This window comes from Pteronotus mesoamericanus, unplaced genomic scaffold (assembly GCF_021234165.1).
Source record: "Pteronotus mesoamericanus isolate MK-2021 breed Mesoamerican mustached bat unplaced genomic scaffold, CSHL_Meso_final contig_42, whole genome shotgun sequence".
Classification (NCBI taxonomy): domain Eukaryota; kingdom Metazoa; phylum Chordata; class Mammalia; order Chiroptera; family Mormoopidae; genus Pteronotus; species Pteronotus mesoamericanus.
In genome coordinates this window covers 14,744,996-14,761,163 of record NW_026555157.1, presented here as the reverse complement: position 1 = coordinate 14,761,163, position 16,168 = coordinate 14,744,996, and the positions used below count along the sequence as shown (strand labels likewise).

Below are 16,168 nucleotides of genomic sequence, written 5' to 3'. Positions count from 1 at the left end.
GCAAGACTATTTTGAACAGCAGGAGATATTAATATGATATATTGTAGAATGGATTACCACACACATCAAAACCCAAACCCTCTACTGTTTCTCATTCTGAAATCCCTTCCTGCTGTTCTCTGGACAAGTTCTTTTTGACATTCAAGACCTAGCTCAGATGCCACTATTTCTATGACACCATTCCTGACCCATCCATTCCAAATTAGTTTTGTTCCTCTGAATTACCTAAGCTGTGGCTTACTCTTCTATGTAGAGTTTATTGAATGTATTGAGTAATAACTCTCGCAAGTGTATATATCTTCCAATATAATAACATTTTCTTTGAAGAGACTCATTTGTTTATCTTAGCATTAATTTCTATCAGGCACAATATTTCCCACTCAAGAAAAATGTTTTATGGCCCTGGCTCATGTGGCTCAGTGGATTGGTGTTTCTCAATCTCTTCCTTCCCCTCTTTCTAAAAATAAATTTTAAAAATCTTTACAAAAAGAAAAAAGAAAAATGTTTCATGCATTTGTTCATTCATTTATAAAATATTTATTGAATATTCTCTTTGTGCCAAAGTCAGTTTATGAATACATAGATGTTACATCTATATTTATAGAATGAATATTTAGTTGAAATGAAAGAATTTTAAAAATTCAAAGTACACCCAAATTGAAAAGAACTCATGAATAAGGTCACATCAATAACAACTATCGCTAAGTTGCACAGTTAAGAAACTACTTTTCATAAACTATTTTACTTAATCCTACCAGCAACTCTGAGAAAATAGCTATGTATGATTAATTCTATTTTATAGGGGAGAATGTGACAGACACTGAGTTAATTATTATATAACTTGGGATTGAACACAGGGTTTCTGATTCCAAGCCGTGACTTCTCACTATGCACGATGCAATCCTCTCTCCCAAAAGCACTGCTTGTGAGAAGATCAGGCAAAGAATCTAAAGACACGGAAACATTAGCACACCCATAGCCAAAAGCGTTTGCAGTAATCTCACAAACAGTACAATGAGTTTCTACAATTGCCATATGGATTCAATATGACAGGTTTCAAATGTGATGAGAAACTAGGTTCATACTAATTATACAAACTTTATAGGATTAAATCCTCATCTCCAAAATGAATACAAAATTTTAAAATAAAGTCAGTTATGAAGCTATTGAAATGATAAACTCTGCTACTCACTGAGGTGATATGGGGTCAGTTTATCTACTATCAAATAAAGAACCCTATGGATTAATGAAAAGATAGAACAGTCATTAAAAATGAGGATGTAGAGGTATATTTTATATTAAAGAAAGTACAGGTTATGAGATAGGACTTAGAATATAATCCTATTCTTGTAAACTGTCATATAGGTCATAATCAAAAAAGATCTGAAAGAATATATCAAAGATCTTTACTGATGACCGCTTTGCATATTAGATAACAGGTAACTCAAAAAACAAATTTCATCCTTGCAACTCTTAAATTTTGTTATTAAAATAAATGTGTATTATTTGCATGGATTATTATTGGGATGGGGTGGTAAGGGAGATGATAATGTGCTAGTAAGAGGAATAGAAAATGTACTACCAGCCTGGGCTAAAACAGAGCAAAAAGGAGTAATTTGGGGAAGATGGAATTACAGTAAGATACAAACAGCATAATTCTCAGGCTGTCCTTGTTAAAAGAGTCAATTAGAGTCGATTGCTTTATTTTCTTTTAACTTTTGGCTAAAGAAAGGAATTAATAACAATTGATTTTTTAAAAGAGGAGTAAGCCTTTATTTGCTTGTTTCACAAATAAAGCTGGCTGACTTAGTTGCAATAACAAATGATTTTAATAGCACATGATGTTTGCAGGAGGACCTGTATTGTTTGAATTTCATTATGAAATGTCTTCGATGTTTGTTTGGTTTTTTTAAGCAGATTTTTTTTTCCCTACTCAAATCAAATCTTGGTTCCCAGAATTTTACTTGAGCGGCTCACTGCCAAAGGCATATGAGGCAAGATTCGTACCATGTGGATATACTTCATAACTCTAGAAGATTTAAATTTTATATTATTCACCTCTCAGAAGTTTGTATGTGTGTGTGTTTAGAAGGGAAAATAATTTAGATTTGCTTTTAACACAATGATAGATCTTTTAATGTGGCCTACAGAGGCCCCTTTAGTCTTCTGAAGTATCATTGCTCACCCCTTGCCCCACTGCGTCCCAGCCACACTGACCTTCTTTAGGGTCTCTGAGTGCACCAGTTATTCCCTCAGCGCTGTTGCCCATGTTATTCCAGCTGTCTGGGAATGCTGTTCCTGCCCTATGTCCTCAACCCATTTGCGCATTGACACTCTTAATTCTTACCCATCCTTAAGATTTGTCAACCTAATCAGGTCACAGCAGTTGTGGTGCTATGGAAGCTCTGGGCACCTCTGCAATGGAACCTTGGATTTTTACTGGAGTATTCCCTTGTGCCTTCTTCCTACAACCAATAAGCTGTCTTGTCCTGTATACTTTATCTTATTTCTCAGCTCTATGATAGCTTCTGTTACTTAACGATTTACTCTGTCAGCTTTAACTTATTTTGGTCTCTTGTTACCTCTTCTGCCCTCTCTTCCTTTGCTTCTTTTACAACTTAAATTGACTCCCCCAACACAGTGGAAAGGCACGACCAGTGGGAATAGAATTACTCACATTTTCAGTGTCTAAGGCACAATTTCTCATGAATAGCACTTGGAATACTCAAAAGACAATCTTGTTTCTTCATTTTCTAGTTTAGAATTTGGAATGGAGTGGAGGCAATTCATCATAGTTCCTAAGTTCTAAATATAAGAAAAAGGAAAAAAAAAACCTTGTCACATAGAAAAGAGTTATGAGGAATACGTCCTTCTGCAATTTTAAGTCAGGAAGATATTTTCTTCCAAACAGATTTTTTTAAGTTAGATTTTGCTAACATTTTATAAATGTTATAAAATTTCTTTTAAGGACCTCGTCTTAAGCTTGAATCACATCCGCCATACAGATTGGGAAATTTTAAAATGTCAGTCCAGTAGGCAATGTGACAGTCATATTCTTTCCATATCCCTATGAAAATATTTGTTCTCTCTTTCACATCTGAGGTGCAATTTGGGATTTCTGTGAAAAATGAATATTATCTGGAAATTATTAGGATAGTGTTTCTAGAAACAAATTTACTTTCTAATTTATTTTTCTGCATTTTCATAGGAAGATAGTATTTTGTCTAGATGAGGTGTTAGAGATATTCTTAAATATGAGATTGAGAGTGTATTTGGGATTCTCTGATTCATTCTACAGAGGAGGAAAATGAGCCTTAGAGAGGACAGGTGACCTAGACCAAACACAGTGAAAGGCAAAATTGATGTCAGAACCCCTCTCTTTCCTCTACAACATATTAAGATGAGATGCCCCACTATAGGACTGTTAGCATGTGGCCCTTCCTAGAGCTTCCTAGGTCTCATGGTCCACTCTGCTTTAGTACCTGTGTCCACACGATCACACTGTCAGGATGGGTTAGTCATTTTCCTCCAAGGCTTTTTGATGCTGTGAAAGCTCAAAAAAGAAAAGAAAAGAGAAGAGCAGCTATATACCACCAACACTGAGTATTTATTAACTAAAATTACAAACAACTTATGAAGATTCTAAATGTCCAAACACTGGTGGTAGATAAAACCATTGTTTCAGCTTCATGTCATGTTTTTATTTGTGAGACTTTGCAAAATAAATAAATAAATAGAAGCCAGATTTATTTAAGAAAGTTTCATTGCTGGTTGATAGTTTCCTACAAGATGGCAAAATTTTATTTTTATCCAGAGTATTTCCAATTTGTTCCCTGGAGTAATGTTTTCACTGTGGGAATATTTAATCTTGTATGTGCGGGATTTCTTCTAGTGCTAGTGAAAATTGTGCATTTTCTGCTTTGTCCTGTAAAGAAGGACTTTGATTCCATTTGACTTTGACTTGGTCAATGGAATTTGCTGTGTATCTAAATTGGAGTTATTGAGAGAAGAAAAGAAAAAGGGTTGGTCCTTTTGGGAAATTGACCAAATAGAGTGCTTTAATCAGAATGACAGTTTTTTTGGTTTCATTACCTGATCATTTTGAGATTGCCAGGATAAACAATTTCTTTCCTTATGACACATGTTTAAAGTTACCCACTTTCTTCTCAGTGAAAATGATAAGAAAGCCAGTCACACTTTGCTGTCAGATAGGTTCACTTGTGCCTGGTGTTCCATTAGTCAGGGAGTGAGAGGGAAAGATATCAGATACTTTGAGTATCAGCGGCTTATACTCAGCCTTTCAGTGAAAATGATAAGAAAGCCAGTCACACTTTGCTGTCAGATAGGTTCACTTGTGCCTGGTGTTCCATTAGTCAGGGAGTGAGAGGGAAAGATATCAGATACTTTGAGTATCAGCGGCTTATACTCAGCCTTCCAGTGAAGATAAAACCATTATACAGTTTTGTCTGTATTTACCATTAAACATTTATTTGTCTTATAATTCAACATTTATTGTAACTAGAAGAATTTATAGTTTTGTTTGCCTGGTAAATAGTATAATGTAAATAAATATCTGGAAAGTGTGTGTGTATATATATATATATATATATATATAAAATCCCTTGTACTCAGAGAAAATTTTATTAAAATATAATCAGCATGTAAAAATTAATAAAGAGAGGTTGATACTTTGCAAAGACACTGGAAGATGTAAAAATGTTGGTTTTAATAATTATTTGAATACTATGCCGTGAAAATAAGAACAAAAACTACTTATTCATTCACAACAAAATTGACATATCTCCAAAATATTATGTTGAGTGTAAGAAGCCTTACATAAAAGAGTACATATTATATGATTCTATTTAATTAAAGTCTAGAACAGGTAAAATTAATTTAGTAAAAATCAGAATAGTTGTTTCTGGGAGGATGGGGTGGGAATGAACTGAGAAGAAGCATGAAAAAACTTTCTAGATTGATGATATTTTCTGAATCTGTGTGAAGTTTTGGGTTCATAGATATATGGCATTTGGAAAAAATAAGTAATATATAGTTAAGATTTATGGATTTCATTATATGCAAATTTTATTTCAAAAGAAAAATAAAAATATTTAACTCTATTTAATGATATGCACACTGGAGTGTTTGGGAGTGAAGAATACTGGAGTGCAACTTACTCTGAAATTTATTTAAAAATAAAAATTGTAATGGATGGATAGAGGGATAGAGAGATGGATAAATATCTGATAAAAACAAGCATAGTAAAACATTAATCATTGACTCCTGGTGGTAGCTCTATGGATGTGCACTGCACAATTCTTGCAACTCTTCTGTATGTTTGAAATTTTTTATAACAAAATATTAACTCATCTTTGAAGTCTGTAAAATGTTTGGTTAAATTTAAAGACATACAACTGGTACTACAAGTCAGAGGAATTTTCTAAACATTTATATTATTTTACTTTATGTGTCTCCGGATATTACAATTCTAGAAAACCCTAATTCGCAGAGTTTGTTCATAGACCAAAACAAATATTAAATTCCCATGACAGAAAATCTAACAGTATTGTAGGCAAGGCTCTTCCCTCCCCGCCTCCTGCCATATTGTATTGCATAGCTGTAAATCTCTTTTAAAAGGTATTGGGTCCACTAATTTTATTTTTGATGCACTGCATTTGCACAGAGTAATGGTACTCAAACTTGGGTATACATCAGAATTACCCAAACAGCTTGTTAAAGTACAGATTGCTGCTCCCACCCCAGATCTTTCTGTTTCAGGAGGTTTGGAGTGGGGTCTGAGAATTTTTAAGTACAGCAGTTTTCCCAGTGATGCTGATGCTCTATTTGGGGGACCACTCTAAGAAACCTGTTGTGGATGCTATCCCGCCTTCCTCAGGGAGCACCTATTGCCACCATTCCTTACCTTAAACAGCAAGAGAATGTAAGCAAATCAACCCCAGAATTTTTATAATTACTAAGAACATACCAGTCATCTAATACAGTACAGAAAGAGTATTACAAAACAGACTTTGAGATCTACTTCCCTATCTTCATTTGGCCTATCCTTGTGGAAAAAAAAACTATTTTTGTGACAAGTTTAACAAAACTGAAGGGGTACCTTTTTGTGTCTCCTTTCTTTCTACCCCTTCTGTCAGGTTTAGAGACCCTCATTGTAGCCACATTGTACTAATTTCACTAGTCTTCCTGCACTGAAATAGTTGACTTACTCATCTGCCTAATTTACTACCAGAATGTAAAATCTTTGTGATCAGACAGGTCATATCTGAATTGGTTATCTCTAATTGTTAGTACCTAACAATGAATAAATGGATAAAATGAAAAGTCGATGAATAAAAATAAAAGTTCCCCCAAACAAATATAGATTTTATTTAGATTTTTTTGTTTTTTGAATTTAACCATATCACTGCTTCTCTTTCCTTATGGTCATTGATTGCATGTGGTTGCCCATCTCACCCTGCCTCCTCAAGAAAGCCCAGCATGCTCCAGACTTCAAAGAATAATATGGGAAGAATTAGAGCAAAAGAATTAGAGTATATGCAAGTGACAGCTATGTATGTCTCAGGATGAGATTTCTCCTTAAGAATGAGAGGCTGTTGACACAGAAGGCAGTCTATGAAAAATAATTTTCCTGCTTGGCTGTGGTGGGATCACAAAGTAGGTAACAAAGTTACTGCTCTTGCCAAGTGGTGCTGAAATTGGCAGGTTCAGTCAGGCTCATTCAGCCATCCAAAGTCACCAGACGGTGAAGTATGGGCATGAGGAATCAGGGCACTGGGAATTCTGAACGAGGTGGAAACTGGTTGTTTTAGCTGAAATGGAACTTACTTATCCAAACAGTTGGTCAAACATATAAAGCGCCCCATTAGAAAGAAAACATTTTTCCTCTAGATTTTTGGCAAAATAGCATTTCTTTCTAAATTCAATAACAAATATACTCTAGGTATTTGGTGATGATAATGCCACAGTGAAAATTTATTTGGTCCCTGGGGTTATGGCTCCATGGGACTTGTTCAGGTGTGGCTTTGTGAGGGGAGCTCCCCTGGTGAGCTAGGATTTTTTTATTGCCTGAATTCAAAGCACATGCTGCATGTGAGAGCATGCTCTCCACCTGGCAGGCAGGTGCACCACAGACATGGGAGAGGGAGCATGCTGCTCTGCTTGTGCTGGAGCAGAGACCATGGGGCATTGTGGCTTGAGCTTCTTGCTAACACTGATCATATATGCATAAAGTCAAGTTCTGAGTTTATGTATAGGCCCCCATTCTGGTTCTGGCAACTGTTCATGTGGCTTATGGGACTTATACCACAATTTTTTCTGTACTTTTTTTAAAAAAATACCATTTTTTTCTTTAAATTTATGAAAATCTTGCTTTGCAGATATCTAAATTAGTTTAATCATAATTTTTTTCTTATGTTTTCAGATTTGTGTTTAAAAAACACAAGTAGGGATGTCTTCTGTTAACCTCTAAATCTGTGTGCTCTTTTAGTGTGTGTATATATTCTTAATTTTGTTAAATATATTGGGATGACATTGGTCAATATGGTTATATACATTTCAAGTGTATAATTCTATAATATATGATCTGTATATTGCATTGCGTGTGTTCTTAATGCACTATTTCCACAATGCCTAGAATCTCTTTTCCTTTTTTGTTCTTATTTAGGTCCTTTATTCATCATATGAGTTGTATATATTGGGTATTTGTATATTAGGGAGCACAATGTCCAAAGGTTTGTAGCAAATTCCTATGCTCTTTATATCACACCTCCTACTACTCATCCCCTCATTACCAGTGACAGCAGAGTCAGAAGGCAGAACAAATAGAAATCCTAGCGCTTAAATAGGAAGGGCAGAGTGGATGAGAAGAGCTTGAGGGCTATGGAAAGAGATTAGAGAATTTCAGGTGGGTTATCCTATCAAATCATCCATTTTTATAAGTAACAATTATTTTTGCATGGTCTTTGTGAATGTGGCTGCCGTCTAGAGCCATAAATGAAAGGTTGTTGGAATGGTGCCATTTAGTTTCAGACTGTGGTACTTAACTGCTGCTGGCAGCCCCGTTCCTGGAAGACACTCCAGAGCTGCTCCCTGCCTTTCTGCATGCTAGTTCTCTGCAAGCTCTCTGACATTCTCTTTTGGGTCTTGGTAAAACCTCATTCCCAAAGAGTTTGGAAGAAAGTAATAGACCATCTTTGAGATTTTGAGAAACGATTCCAGTCTGGAGATCTCTTGGGGTACATGTGATTGGTAAGTTGGAATATAAGAATCTGAAATTTAAAAAGGATTTATCTAGTAATTATTCTGAGTGCTTTTAATTACAATTCTGCATGTACTCACCACCATCACCAAAACAATTTAATTCCTTCTCCCTGTCTTTCCCATAGAATGAGTCATGACTTTTCTCATCTCCATAATTACTTTGCACAGATTCTTTTTCCAATGAAGGGTTTATTCAAACATCTTGCCATTACAGCACTGGTGGAAGTAGTTTTTATTATGCCTAAGGTCATTTAATTAATAGCAACATTTAATTTCCATTCTCTTTTAAAAAATTAATGCTCTTGCTGTGCTTTTTCTGCTTTGGAAAATTTTCACTTATATTACTGGCTTTTAAGTTGTTATTATTGGTATGAAAAGTCATGCTACAGATTACAAACTACACATTTCTGTTTAAGGGTCAGGAACACCGAAGATATGTGTCTAATTGTCTTTGGCCACTCCTTTCACCCTGCGGCTGTACAGGAAAATTACTGAAACTCCGTATGGTTTTGTTTTTCTTCTTATACTTTCCTTGGATTATAGTACCAGGACAGGGAGAGATTTGAGTACCAAGCCTATGTTACATGATCCCTTTTTGATTGTCTAAGAATTAAAGCAAATGTTAAATTATTGCCAAGTTCTATGTTAAAATTCTGGTTTGTATAACTTAACATTACAGGTCAACTAAATATAATCTGTGCTATCAACTATGATTTTTGAAGCCTTTGACTATGTTGTCAGACAGTAACTGCCCTACTGCTCAGTACATGAACTTGAAGTGTTATTTTGAAAGCTTCTTGATAAGCTGATGTGTCCATAAGGCATTGGAATGCTTTCTGCTTACAATCCACCATGTGAGAACATAGAATACATTTGAAACTTGTAGGTGTCAGTTCTTGGAACATAACAATGCTGGAAAGGACTTGCTGATTTTATAGATGTACCATTTGTTGAATGGTGAATAATAATGTCAGGCACTATTAAAACTGCTTTCACTGGCACTGTAATGGCAAAATGTTTGAATGACCTCCCATCAGGAGTGTCTGTAGAAGATGGTTAGAGATGAGGAAGGTTATGGTCCATGATGGTATACCAGACCAGAATGTCAACCATGTTGACTTATGTAAATAATTTGTTCTATTTTATTGCTGAGTCACATCCCATTGTATGGATAAGTTATAATTTTGTTTACTCATTCAACTGTTGATGGGCATTTAAGTTGTTTTGAGTTTTGTGCTACTTTTAATATGTGCACACAAGTTTTGCATAGACTTAATGCTTTTATTTCTCCTGGGTAAATACCTAGGAATGAAATTGATGGGTTATTTGGTAACTGCCCAACAATTTCAACAGTGGTTATACCATCTAACATTCATATTTAAAATGTTCCAAATCCTACCCAATACTTGACAGTCTTTTTAATTTTAACTATTCTTATGTATGTGGTATATCATCATGGTTTTAACTTGCATTTCCTTGAGGACTTATGGTGTTGACCAAGAGTGTGTAAACTCTGACCTGATAGCTAAATTACACTGCCTATTTTTATAAATATAGTTTTGTTGGAACACAGACACATTCATTTGTTTATGTAATATCTATAGCTGTTTTTGTGCTATAATGGCAGAGTTCAGTAGTTGGGGCAGAGAACATCTGGCTTGCAAGGCCTAAAATATTTACTGTTTGACTCCCTACAGAAAACATCTGATGACCTTGATGTTGGAACATCTTTTTGTCTGCTTATTGGCTGCCATATATCTCCTTTGGTTAAAAAAAAAAATCTGTTTGAATCCTTTGCCCTTTTTTCTTAGATGTTTTTTCTTCTTACTGAGTGGAAAGAATTAATTTAAATATTATGGATACAAGTTCTTTAATTGATATATGTATTACAAATATTTTTTTCCCAATCTGTAGACTGGCTTTTCTTTTTCTCATTAGTTTTTTTAAAATTCAAAACTTTTAAATTTGATTGAATTTACTTTAACAGTTTTAAAAATCTATGCTTCATGTATCATATCTGAACTGATGAGGATTAATTTAATTATTTTGATATCTTAGAAAATTTGACTTTGTATTACCATATAAGTAACTGAACAAGTATAGAGATTGGCAGAAACATACTATGGGTAAGAATCAGGTTTATTTTTTTTAATCCTGAAACATCTGAGTTATTATTTTATTGACATCAGTATTATTACCTATTGTTTTACTCAATATCTTATGAAAATTAATGCTGATCTTGTTTATTCCCAAATTTGCTATACAGACTATTTCTAATTTCTTCCTTAGTGTTTTACAATATCGAGGGCATATAAACTGATTATTGTTGCTATACTAATACATATTTTTTACTTTTACAAGAGGGCTTTATCATTTTGCAGTTTTTTTCTTGAAGTGATTTTATGAGCTTGACCAACTTCATATCAATAATTTAGACCACTTTCTGAAATATTTTGGAACATATAAGAAAACTTTCAGAGAGATTAGACCTGAAAGGGCTAAAATGGTCATTCTTTTCTCACAGATTGTGACTGGGTGTCCATGGTACTTTAGCTGGTTTAAGTACCATGTGTTGGTGCTATGTGCTTTGGCAGAGCTTTATTGAAACTGACACTGCTGCTCAGACTTCTGGGGTCAACATTAACTGGCTGCTTATCACCTGTGCCTACAGTAACAGCAACCTGCTTCCTCAGGTTAATACAGAGAATTTTATGAACTCATAGTATCTACGTTTTGTCTTATTTTCTAACTTCACTATCCTCCACACTGTTCTTAATGCCACAAGGCATGTGCTTATTTTTGAAAATTAAAAGGGGATTAATTCTAATTTTGTTTTGAAATATTTTTTCTTTTTTTTTCCCTTTTCTGTGTCTTTTTTAAAAGTATATTTTATTGATTATGCTATTACAGTTGTTCTATTTTTTTCCCCTTTATCCCCTTCCACCCAGTAACCCCATTCCCTCCAGCATTCCCCCCAGCCTTACTTCATGTCCATGGGTCATACATATAAGTTCTTTGGCTTCTCCATTCCCTATACTCTTCTTAACCTCCCCCGTCTATTTTGTGCCTACCAATTATGCTTCTTATTCCTCTACATTTTCCCCCATTCTCCTCCTCCCTCTCCCCACTGATAAACCCTCCATGTGATCTCTATTTCTGTGATTCTGTTCTTATTCTAATTGTTTGCCTAGTTTGTTTTTGTTTGTTTTTTTAGGTTCAGTTGTTGATAGTTGTGAGTTTGTTGTCATTTTACTGTTCATAGTTTTTATCTTTTTTTCTTACATAAGTCCCTTTAACATTTCATGTAATAAAGGCTTGGCAATGATGAACTCCTTTAACTTGAACCTTATCTGGGAGGCACTTTGTCTGCCCTTCCATTCTAAATGACAGCTTTGCTGGATGGAGTAATCTTAGATGTAGGTCCTTGCCTTTCATGACTTTGAATACTTCTTTCCAGCCCTTTCTTGCCTATAAGGTTTCTTTTGAAGAATCAGCTGATAGTCTTATGGGAACTCCTTTGTAGGTAACTGTCTCCTTTTCTCTTGCTGTTTTTAAGATTCTCTCCTTATCATTAATCTCGGGTGATTTAATTGTGATGTATCTTGGTGTGTTCCTTCTTGGGTCCAACTTTTTGGGAGTCTCTTAGCTTCCTGGACTTGCATGTCTATTTCCTTCATTATTGTTTCTTTCATTATTGTTTCAAGTAAGTTTTCAATTTCTTGCTCTTCCTCTTCTTCTGGAACCCCTATCATTTGGGTGTTGGAATGTTTAAAGTTTCCCAGAGGTTCCTTAGCCTCTCCTCATTTTTTTGAATTATTGTTTCTTCATTCTGTTCTGGTTGAATGTTTATTTCTTCCTTCTGTTCCAAATTGTTAATTTGAGTCCTGGTTTCCATCCTGTCACTGTTAGTTCCTTGTATATTTTCTTTATTTCATTTTTCATAGCCTTCACTTCTTCCTCTATTTTGCAGCCATACTCAAGCACTTCTTTGAGCATCCTGATTACCAGCGTTTTGAACTCTGCCTCTGATAGGTTGACTATCTCCTTGTCACTTAGTTATTTTTCTGGAGTTTTGATCTATTCTTTCAGTTAGGCCATATTTCTTTGTCTCAGCACACCTGTTAAGTTGTAAGGAGCAGAGCTGTATATACTTACCAGGGTGGGGCAACCCACTTTGCTGCATTGTGGCACTGTATGTGGGGGAGGAGTCATACCGGGAACAATGCTGCTTGTTCAGCTATTATCCCACTTTTTCAGTCATTTCTCCCACTTCCCACAAATGAATTGTGCCCTTTCAGATTGTGACTGGGTGATTCTAGGGTGGCTAGGTTTGTTTATGTTCTAGGACCCTGTAGGCCCCTCCAACAGACTCTCGTGTGAGACTGGGAGTTTCTCCCACCACTACAACCCCCACAGACTTTTACAGCCAGAGGTTTTGAGGCATTATTTTCCCATGCTGTAACCCTGGATTATGTGGTGGGTCTTGCTCCCCAGTTGTTCCTCCTGGTTTATCTGCACTCAAATGTGGAACCGCCTGGTCTGCCAGCACCACCTTGCCGCACTTCTCTGCCCTGGCTGCCTGTCTCCGCCTCTCCTACAAGTCTGGATGAATGTTGCTTCTTTAATTCCTTCGTTGTTGGACTTCCATACGGTTCAATTTTCTAGCAGTTATGGTTGTTTTTGTTTTTAAACTGGTTATTATCCTTCTTTTGGTGTGCAAGGAAGCTAGGTGTATCTACCTACATGTCCATCTTGTGAAAGATGTTTTTCTTATAGAATTTTCCAAAAAGCCTTTGAAATATTTAGATATACCCTAGGGTGTTGCAAAGAGAGGATTAGGAGCAATTGTCATAGATCCACTATTCCACCTTGACAATATGCGATCTTTTTTTCATAGGCATACTAATTGCTTTTATGAAATATTTAAATTCTTCATTTTGTCTCACTCTTGGTTAGCATATGCTTTGTTTATCATGTAGGACAAATAAATATTCTTCTTATACTCTTGTTTTCCTAGGGGTTTTCTGGATGACATATATGTCATTTGACTTATAAATGTTTTCCTAGTTAATGTTGTGTCATGTTATATTATTTTCCTATAATCTCTGAGTCATTCACCAGAGGTCTTCATACTGCTGAAAGATTACATGATATAGTGTTTCCAACCATTAAACCAGAATTATTCAAAATGAAGATACATTTATCAAAGATTAAAAATTGTTATAGGATGCACAGATATACCCTAAAATATTGGGAGGATTGTCCAAGAGTATAAAATTTAGTGGTACTCTAAATACCCAGAAGAAAAAAATTGCCTAACATTTTGCTGAGCACTCTAAATACTCAGAAGAGAAAAATTGCCTAACGTTTTTGCTGAGCACTGAAAGAACTAATGAAGTAATAACTGGGTGAGCAAAGGGATGGAGAGACACAAACCTAAGACAGAGGTAACCATATGGGGTGGCAATGTCAGCACAAGTGTAGGGCCAGGGCCTAGTATGCACTGAAGAATGTGAGAAAATTGTACTCATCAAAAAAGTAAGATGTGCTGCAAAGTTATAAGAGAAGAAGTAATGTATGACTAGATAATAAAGGGATTTGAGTGCCTCGTTCCAAATAAGGAACTGGGATGATAGTCTCGAAATATTAAGCTGATGATGCTGTTGTTTTGAGGTGAGGTTTGTATGTGTGTGCTTCTTTTTAGAACTTTTTAAAGTTTAGCTACAGAAAGCAATATGAATTGGAATTTTGGATTAAGTAGGGATGCTAACTGCCAATTATTTTGAAAGTCACATGATGTTGATGTATTTGTTGACACAGATCATTAGGAAAAGGGAAAAAGACTGGAGTCATGAAAATTCATGTGCAGAGGAAGTGAGAACAGTTTCATTTCTGTTGGTCAGTGATTCTGTTTACAGCCTATATTTTTCTCACTTGGTGTAGCCATCTTTCCCACTTGCCAAGGGGAGTATAATGTGGTATATCACGCCAAAATTTACAAGCAAAGGCCTAATGTGATGATGCTGTTTCTCTTGGCTCTTAGTCAAATGCGCGTGCAGCCTAAGTACACTAAAATTCCTTACTTTCTTCTTCCCAAAAAGGTGTTGGAAACACGCTGGCTGTGTTTTGATTTATTGTGGGAACTGATGACCTTCTAAAGTAGCAGAACATGTGCTTGACTTATATTTGTTGCATCTGTTGAGCAAGATGAGTAACTCTAGGATTAATTTAGGCACACAACTAAGAAGGGAAAAATTCCCTTGAACAAAATCTGTCATATCTGAAGTATAAATCACTTCATCAAAATCTAATGAAGTTAGGACAAAACATCAGAAGTTAATATCAACTCAAATGTTACGGTCTGGGGCGTTGGCCACTCCGTATTCTATTGGGTAATAACAAAGTTCTCAGTAAAAATGAGAGCAGTCCAGCCAAGTAAGAACCTGAGATCTAGTTTTGACCCTGATATTTCAAGTCAAAACTTGACTTGCAGGGTGATAGAGGTGTGTCTGCCCTCAGTTTAGCTGTTTGTGCCACAAGAAAATTGGACTAGATGAACAGGACTAGATATGTCTTCTTCAGACTTTAGATAAGCCACCCAATATCTCTGGGTTTCAATTTTTCTATAAATATAGGAATTGCTATCTGAGAATTAAGAAATTCATAGAAATTACATCAAGTTCTTTGGAAAGTACAAAGTGCTATGCACATATCTAGAAATAGCAGTACTGGCTGCTGAGGCAAGAGTGGTTCCCAAACCTGGTATCTAAAGAAAGGGCTGTTTTTATTTTTTCAAAGGCCTATTTGAATCCTTTTATGTAGCTATACTGAGGCAGTCTAGGTTGATTTTGACTGGAATAGTATAACTGTAGAATGATGACTTTGGGAAGCCCATGCTGTTCAGAGGTGCTGACTGGTATATATACACAAATCTTTTATTAGTGAGAAATGGAAGGTGAGTTATTAAATTAGTAAGTGCAATCTTTTTCAATAGGTAAAATATTTTAAACATGAAACCCATGTGGATAAGAGAGAAAAAAATATTCACAATCTATCATCTAAAACTTTGAGCCAGACATGTTTTTGAATTCAGAAAATCTTTGGATTTTAGAAATGTACTAGGATGCCTGGACTACATGTTAAGTATTCTCTTCATTGGGCTCTAGACAAACACCCCTTAATTAAATACATTAACATTTCTACAATTAAACATATGAATAGTCACACTAATTATTCAGTGAGATTATAAAATACTAAGAGGCCTTATGACGGTTCAGATTGAATTTTGTTACCAAATTAGTTTGCTGTGAACTCAACAAAAATCTTTAGATTTCTGGATTGTGGCTAAAGGGTTATGAATGGGCCTAATCAAGTAACCAATTATTGAGAAACTACTATGTGACAGCTTTGAGATGGTACCATTTAAACTAATCTTAGTAAACACCCTGTTAAAGTAGATGTTGTCCATTATCCATAATTTATGAATTAGGAAAGGGAAACCGAGGTTCAGCCTGTTCAGTGAGTAGCCAGAGACCACACTAAGTATGTGGCAGAGCTGGAATTTGAGCTCAGCTTCTTCTGCCCCAAAGACAAATGACAATATTGTTTCCTCACTGCTTGGGCAAGACCCCTGGTTATTTGGTTATTGTGATCATCTGCTTCTGTTGACAGCCTAGTAAAAAAAAAATTAAATTAAAATTAAAAAAATAAAAAAGCCTTAAAAATTTAATTGTTTTCTCTCCTCACTCTGTACAGTCTTTCTGAGAAAATTCACCCAATGATCATTTAGAAATGAATGACACCCAAGTGGATCTATACTCCATTCCTGAGTATCACACTTAGATATTTGACTTTGGGTTGGGCATCTCCATGTGTTTGTCTCACTGTC

General features: G+C 35.4%; 1 protein-coding gene across 11 annotated transcripts in view; it reads left to right on the top strand.

The window, feature by feature from the left end:
* The window catches only part of ABI3BP (ABI family member 3 binding protein), a 245,748-nt gene that overhangs the window by 55,611 nt on the left and 173,969 nt on the right, over positions 1–16,168 (top strand). The gene's annotated exons all lie outside the window — the stretch shown is intronic.